General features: G+C 37.8%; 1 long non-coding RNA gene across 1 annotated transcript in view; it reads right to left on the bottom strand.

The window, feature by feature from the left end:
* LOC103661878 overlaps positions 1–7,872 on the bottom strand; it is a 43,513-nt gene that overhangs the window by 33,265 nt on the left and 2,376 nt on the right. The window contains exon 2 of the long non-coding RNA XR_005833190.1: positions 6,163–6,255. This is a non-coding gene — a long non-coding RNA (uncharacterized LOC103661878). The remainder of the gene's footprint in view (positions 1–6,162; positions 6,256–7,872) is intronic.

Genomic DNA, 7,872 nt, shown 5'->3' with positions numbered 1-7,872 from the left:
CAACCTCTAAAAAAATATTGGATCACAAACGTCAATCGACGCTAAAACAATCTGGTGAAAGGTTGATGAAAAACTTTATAATATAGGAATCAAGCTGACACCACTAGAACCAATTAGCAATATTTCATCATGAAAAATGAAACTACAACGTTAAGTGTTTCAAGATGTGATGCATTAGGAAGTATACAGCAAGTACTAGGAAATATTCTTATCTAAAATATAGAACTGAATTTAATAAAAAGTTTAGATCTAACTATCTACAGAAATAAGAGGAATATCTTAAGGAAGGAATGTAATAAGGAAGGAATCAGCTAAATCCAGAGTATGTTATAGTCATTTCTCCAGTAAATCAATGTATGAGAAAAAGGGCAGGGTACTAGTAAAACTGAGTAAAAGGGACTTAACCAAGTGCAATGTATGAACCTTGTTTAGATCTTGAAGAATAAAGCAAATGTAAAGCGAATCTTTGAGACAATCAGAAAAAATGTAATACTTGATGGATGATGGATAGTATCGAGATTTTTTTTAAGAACACAAAAAGATGGAAAAACATTCCATGTTTATGGATTGGGAGAACATATGTCTATTGGAAGAATAAAATGTCTATCCTGTCCAGAGCAATTATACTTTCAATGCCATCCCGATTAAAATACTATTGGAATTTTTCAAAGAGCTGGAACAAACAATCCTAAAATTTGTATGGAACCAGAAAAGACCCTGAATCACCAAGGGAATGATGAAAAATAAAAACAAAGCTGGGGCATCATGCTGCCTGACTTCAAGCTATATTACAAAGCTGTGATCACCAAGACAGCATGGTATGGGCACTAAAACAGATACATAGACCAATGGAACAGAATAGAGAGCCCAGATATGGACCCTCAACTCTATGGTCAACTAATCTTTGACAAATCAGGAAAAAATATCCAATGGAAAAAAGACAGTCTCTTCAATAAGTGGTGCTGGGAAAACTGGACAGCTACATATAGAAGAATGAGACTGGACCATTCCCTTACACCATACACAAAGATAAACTCAAAATGGATGAACGACCTCTATGTGAGACAGGAATCCATCAAAATCCTAGAGGAGAATGTAGGCAGTAACCTCTTCGACATTGGCCACAGCAACTTCTTTCAAGACAAGTCTCCAAAGGCAAGGGAAACAAAAGCAAAAGTGAACGTTTGGGAGTTCATCAAGATAAAAAGCTTCTGCACAGCAAAGGAAACTGTCAACAAAACTAAGAGGCAACCCACAGAATGGGAGAAGATATTTGCAAATGACATTTCAGATAAAGGGCTGATATCCAAGATCTATAAAGAACTTCTCAAACTCAACACTCAAAAAACAAATAATTCAGTCAAAAAATGGGCAGAAGACATGAACAGACACTTCTCCAAAGACGACATACAAATGGCAAACAGACACATGAAAAAATGCTCAATATCATTAGGCATCAGGGAAATACAAATCAAAACCATAATGAGGGGTGCCTGGGTGGCACAGCAGTTAAGCGTCTGCCTTCGGCTCAGGGCGTGATCCCGGCATTATGGAATCGAGCCCCACATCAGGCTCCTCTGCTAGGAGCCTGCTTCTTCCTCTCCCACTCCCCCTGCTTGTGTTCCCTCTCTCGCTGGTTGTCTCTATCTCTGTCAAATAAATAAATAAAATCTTAAAAAAAACAAAACCAGAATGAGATACCACCTTACACCAGCTGGAATGCAAAAATTAACAAAACAGGAAACGACAAATGTTGGCGAGGATGTGGAGAAAGGGGAACCCTCTTACACTGTTGGTGGGAATGCAAGTTGTTATAGCTATTCTGGAAAACAGTATGGAGGTTCCTCAAGACGTTAAAAATAGAGCTACCCATGGGGTGCCTGGGTGGCGCAGTCGTTAAGCGTCTGCCTTCGGCTCAGGGCGTGATCCCAGCAATCTGGGATCGAGTACCACATCAGGCTTCTCCTCTAGGAGAAGCCTGCTTCTTCCTCTCCCACTCCCCCTGCTTGTGTTCCCTCTCTCGCTGGCTGTCTCTCTCTGTCAAATAAATAAATAAATCTTTAAAAAAAAAAAATAGAGCTACCCTATGACCCAGCAATTGTACTACTAGGTATTTACCCCAAAGATACAGATGTAGTGAAAAGAAGGGGCACCTGCACCCCAATGTTCATAGCAGCAATGTCCACAATAGCCAAACTGTGGAAGGAGATACCCTTCAACAGATGAATGGATAAAGAGATGTGGTTAATATATACAATGGAATATTGTTCAGCCATCAGAAAGGATGAATACCCACCATTTGCACCGACATGGATAGAACTAGAAGGGATTACCTTCTGATTACCTTCCCTTTCTTTAATCAGAAGGGGGAATGAAGCATGAGAGACTATGGACTCTGAGAAACAAACTGAGGGCTTCAGAGGGGAGAGGGTGGGGGAATGGGATAGGCTGGTGATGGGTAGTAAGGAGGGCACGTATTGCATGGTGCACTGGGTGTTATACGCAACTAATGAATCATGGAACTTTACATCAAAAACCAAGGATGTACTGTATGGTGACTAACATAATATAATAAAAAAATATTATTATAAAAAAAAAGAACTAGAGGGGATTATGCTAAGTGAAGTAAGTCAAGCAGAGAAAGACAATTATCACATGGTTTCACTCATATGTGGAACATAAGCAATAGCACGGAGGACCATAGGGGAAGGGAGGTAAATCTGAAAGGGGAGAAATCAGAGAGGGAGATGAACCATGAGAGACTATGGACCCTGAGAAACAAACTGAGGGTTTCAGAGGGGAAAAGGGTGGGGGGATGGGGTAACAGGGCGATAGGTATTAGGGAGGGCACGTGTTGTGATGTGTACTGCGTGTTATATGTAACTAATGAATCATTGAACACTACATCAAGAACTAATGATGTACTATACAGTGGCTATCTGAACATAATAAAAAAAAGATTTTATCTATTTATTTGTCAGAGAGAGAGAGCACAAGCAGGGGGAGCAGCAGTCAGAGGGAGAAGTAGGCTCCCCGCTGAGCAATCAGCCCCATGCGGGACTTGATCCCAGGACGCTGGGATCACAACCTAAGCCGAAGGCAGATGCTCAACCATCTGACCCACCTGGGCATCCCTTGAGATTTCCTTAATGTTGTAAGTGTGATAATGGCATTGTGTATACGGTTTTATTTAAAGTCCTTATTAGGGGCACCTGGGTGGCTCAGTCAGTTAAGTGTCTGCCTGTGGCTTGGGTCACAATCCCAGGGTCCTGGGATTGAGCCCTGCATCAGGCTCCCTACTCAGTGGGGAGCCTGCTTCTCCCTTTCCCGCTTCCCATGCTTGTGCTCACTCTCTTTCTCTCTCTCTCTCTCTGTCAAATAAACAACTAAAATCTTAAAAAAAAAAAAAAAAGTCCTTATTAGACATGCATATTGAAGTTGGGATATGCTTTATGATACTTCAGCCAAAAAAAGGGACAAATTCGGAGACCACTATGAATTATATGCCAACAAATTGGACAACCTAGAAGAAATGAATAAATCCCTAGTAACAGACCACTTACCAGGACTGAATCATGAAGAAATAGAAATTTCTGCTCCCTGATTTCAAAGAATATCACAAAGCTATAGTAATCAAAATAGTATGATATTAGCATTTAAAAAAAAGATCACTAGAACAGAATTGAGAGCACAAAGATAAACCCACATATATATGGTCAATTAATTTACAACACAGAAGCCAAGAATATACATTGGGGAAAGGACAGCCTCTTCAATAAATGGTGTTGGAAAAATTGACAGCCACATGCAAAAGAATAAAACTGTACTGCTATCTTACAGTATACACAAAAATTAACTTAAAATGAATTAAAGACTTGAATATAAGACCTGGAACCGTAAAATACTTTGAAGAAAACATAGGCAGTCAGCTCCTTGACATTGGTCTTGGTGATAACTTGGTGATAACCAAAAGCAAAGGCAACAAAAACAAAAATAAGTGGAACGACATCAAAATAAAAAGTTTTTGCACAGCAAAGGAAGTCATCAACAAAATGAAAAGGTAACCTACTGAATGGCAGAAAATATTTTAAAATCATATATCCAATTAGGGATTAATCTACAAGATTATAAAGAACTCATACAATGCAAGGGCACAAAAGAATCCGATTTAAAAATTGGCAGAAAATCTGAATTGGTGTTTTCTCAAAGAAGACACACAGATGGCCAACAGGTACATAAAAATGTGGTTCAACATCACTAATCATCAGAGAAATGCAAATCAATGAGATACCACCTCACAATTGTTAGAATAGCTAATTTAGAAAAGAAAAGAAATAATAAGTGTTGGCAGGGTTGTGGAGAAAAGGGAACCCTTATACACTGTTGGTAGAAAGGTAAATTGGTCCAGCCACTATAGAAAACAGTATAGAGCTTCCTCAAATAATTAAAAATAGAACTACCATATGATCCAGCAATTCAACTTCTAGGTATTTATCCAAAGAAAACAAAAACATTAACTCAAAAAGATATATTCATTCCATGTTCATTGCAGCATTATTTACAAAGGCCAGGATATGGAAGCAATCTAAGTGTCTATTAATGGATGAATGGATCAAGAAGTTGTGAGATACACATATCTGTATAGTTGTGAGATAGATAGATATATACACACACATATATATATGTGGTGGAATATTATTCAGCCATAGAAAAGAAGGAAATTGTGCCATGTGTGACAATATGGATGGATCTTGACTGCATTATGCTAAGTGAAATAATTCAGACAGAGAAAGACAAATATTGTATGATATCACTTATATGTGGGCATCTAAATTTTAAAAAACCCACTAAGCTCATAGATGCAGAGAACAGATTAGTGGTTCCAGAGGTGGGGGTTGGTGGGGTGGGCAAAATGGGTAAAGGTGGTCAAAAGGTACAAGCTTCCATTTAAAAGATAAATAAGTCGTGGGGATCTAATGGATTGTGTGGTGATTACAGTTAACAATACTGTGTTGTATATTTGAAAGTTGCTAAGAGAGTAGATATTAAAAGTTCTTATCACAAGAAAAAAGATTGTAACCATGTGAGGTGATTGATGTTAACTAGACTTATTGTGGTGATCACTTCATGATACATACATGTGTTAAATCCTTATGTTGTACACCTAAAACAAATACAAGGTTCTATGTCAATTATATCTCAGTAAAAAAATAATTTTTAAAAAAGGCAAAATGGGGGCAGGACTAGGCTGTAAAAATGTTGATAATTATTGAACTAATCAGGGTTGAGGTTGATTATATGATTATCTCTATTTTTATGTATGTTTACATTTATTTCACACCAAACAATGGTATGGAAAAAATTATTCAGCTGTCTCCGGCCTGGACTGGTATAAGTCACTTACTGGGAATACACCAAAAGTCAGTTCAACGTTAAGTAATGTTTGTTAGGGAAAAAAAAAAAAGCCCTCATTGTGTAATTACATTAACATATAACATATAGTATCCCATGTTTGTGAGTAATAAAAAAATTCACTACAGTGAGAAATCGTTCAAAGTTTTAGGTTCTATTTCTTGAGAGGAGATGATCACTTTTTAACTGGATTGGTAAGTTTTAAACCATAAGCTGATAAAGTTGGGCGACAGATTTTCTGGAATACCTAAAAAGTCTTTTGAAATATCTTACTTTCTAAAGAAACCTTAGTAGACAGCAAAGCTGGCTCCACGTACGTGGGGAAGCACACAGCTTATGTGTACATCTGGCAGAACCCCCAGTACAGAAAAGAGCAGGTGCTATTTCCCAACAACACCTACTTGTGTATGTCCCAATACTATAGTTAGAAAATGGCTCAGAATTTTAGTTGCTTTCCCAGAACTCAAAGATCGTCTTCCTGTTTATCTTGGTGGGATGCCTATGTTATACTTGTGATTTTTCTGTTCTCTGTAACGTATTAAAACAAGATCGTCATAGATGGGGAAACAAGAGGTCATTGGTTAGCGATCAGATGTTTGATTTTTATTTCCTGAACAGCAAAGATACTCTCTTGTGAATTTTTAACATACTTTTAAAGGAGAAATGGGACTAGTCCCTTGAAGGTAAGTTGTTCCTTGGGCTTTCCTCAAGAGTCAACACAGCCATTTGTAAATTCATTTCCTCACTTACCTCTGTCCGGTGTACTTACTCTCAGCTTTGCCTCAGTCTTAATAAGTCTCTTGTCAGTTTTTGGTCGTTGCTGCTTTACAGTTTACGCGAACACTGCCAGAAGAGCAAAGGGAAGTCAGATAGGTGGTGGGTTAGCTTTGGCCCAAGCCAGTATGGTATGGAGATGACAGCACTTTTACTTTAATTCATTCTTTGGTTTCTAGAACAGTTGATCTGGATTAGGCTGGGGGCGGGGGGGGGGGGACTCGTAATAATTCCTGGCTTTGGGAGGCTACAAGCCTTTGTTCTCCCCAGAGTATTAGGTAACACTCCTAATGCTATTTATCATATAATCCTGAGAACTGGGAGGGACATTCATTCATTGCCTCACTCTTGTTTCACCCTCTGTAAATGGGCATAATAATAGTACCCACCTCATAGTGTTTTCATGAGGATTAAATGAGTATTTGTAAAATGCTTAGAAGAGAGTCTGACACAATAGTTAGCACCATATAAGTGTTTATAAGGTAAGTCCCTACATGACAATGTAAATCTTCTCTATAACATGAGTACATGGCCACTGCTACAATGCTGGGAGAGTTCCAGAATCTTGTTGGTGAACTTCTCATTGGCTGTTGCATGGCCAGCAGACAGTTTGGTGAAACCTCAGTAACTTGGAATTAGTTCACAGATTATTGAGCCTGAATAACTGAAAATTGAGAAATTGTGTATCTTTGGAGATATTTGAGATAATATTTTATATTTGACTGCTCTGTTCATGAAAATTTTGGAAGCGTCGTATTTGACTGATTAAGTATTTTCAAAGTATACACATTCAGTTTGTGATTTTGTGTACTCAGTTGGAACAAAAGGAAAGCTAATGAAGGTTTTGATATGAGTGTCTGTTCTTTTAACTAGTTATCAATGAAAATACAATGAATAGAGCATACAGAGAGGTAAATACACTTGTTTGCACACCATAGACCTAAATAGTAATTTTTAACAAAATTTTTGGACTACTTTTAGTACCTACAAATCATTAAATTTAGAAGAATCAAGTGTTTGTGAAATGAGTGCTCTCCAGTCAAGTTCCTGACCTTGAGAATAGTTAAGAATCATTTATAATTACTCCAGCAAAAGGAGACCTACGAAGTATTCGATTTTACTTGTATTGAAATTATAATTCATATAATTTATGTATATAAAAAATGTTTTTAAAAGTTTGCTTTTTTTAAGCCATTGAATAGCTTCTTTACATTTTTAAGAATTTCTTAACTAATTTTCTTGGAATCTTGCTTAGTGCAAAAGGCAGACCTGGCAATCCCCTTTTCTTTGTTCCTATCCCATCCTGTCCATCCCTCTCTTACGAGACTTAGTCCAAATTCTAGGTTGTCATTGTTTACATGTCTGCTCCCTGCACTGGACGTTATACCTGCTGAGTGTACATAATAGAACTAGTCCATTTGTGTGCCAGAGACAGTCTGGCATGTAGCATGCTTCTAATACATTTGTTGAAAAGCCTAATTAGCAGTGTCTGAAACAATATTTTACTGTATTTCATAAAGCTCTGGGCAAGTTGGATACACAACTGAGATTGATCCAGGTCTTGATTCTTTCCAGAAAGTTGGACTTTTAGTTTGGTTTGGAATTTGAAGCTGTGAGTATAACATTTACCTCAGTCTCCCAAAGTCCAAGCTAACTGGAATTCCTGTCCTCTTTCACCAGAGTGGA

This window comes from Ursus maritimus, unplaced genomic scaffold (assembly GCF_017311325.1).
Source record: "Ursus maritimus isolate PB19 unplaced genomic scaffold, ASM1731132v1 scaffold_7, whole genome shotgun sequence".
NCBI classification, from domain to species: domain Eukaryota; kingdom Metazoa; phylum Chordata; class Mammalia; order Carnivora; family Ursidae; genus Ursus; species Ursus maritimus.
Note: the sequence above shows the minus strand (reverse complement) of the source record. Positions and strands in the feature narration are given on the sequence as shown.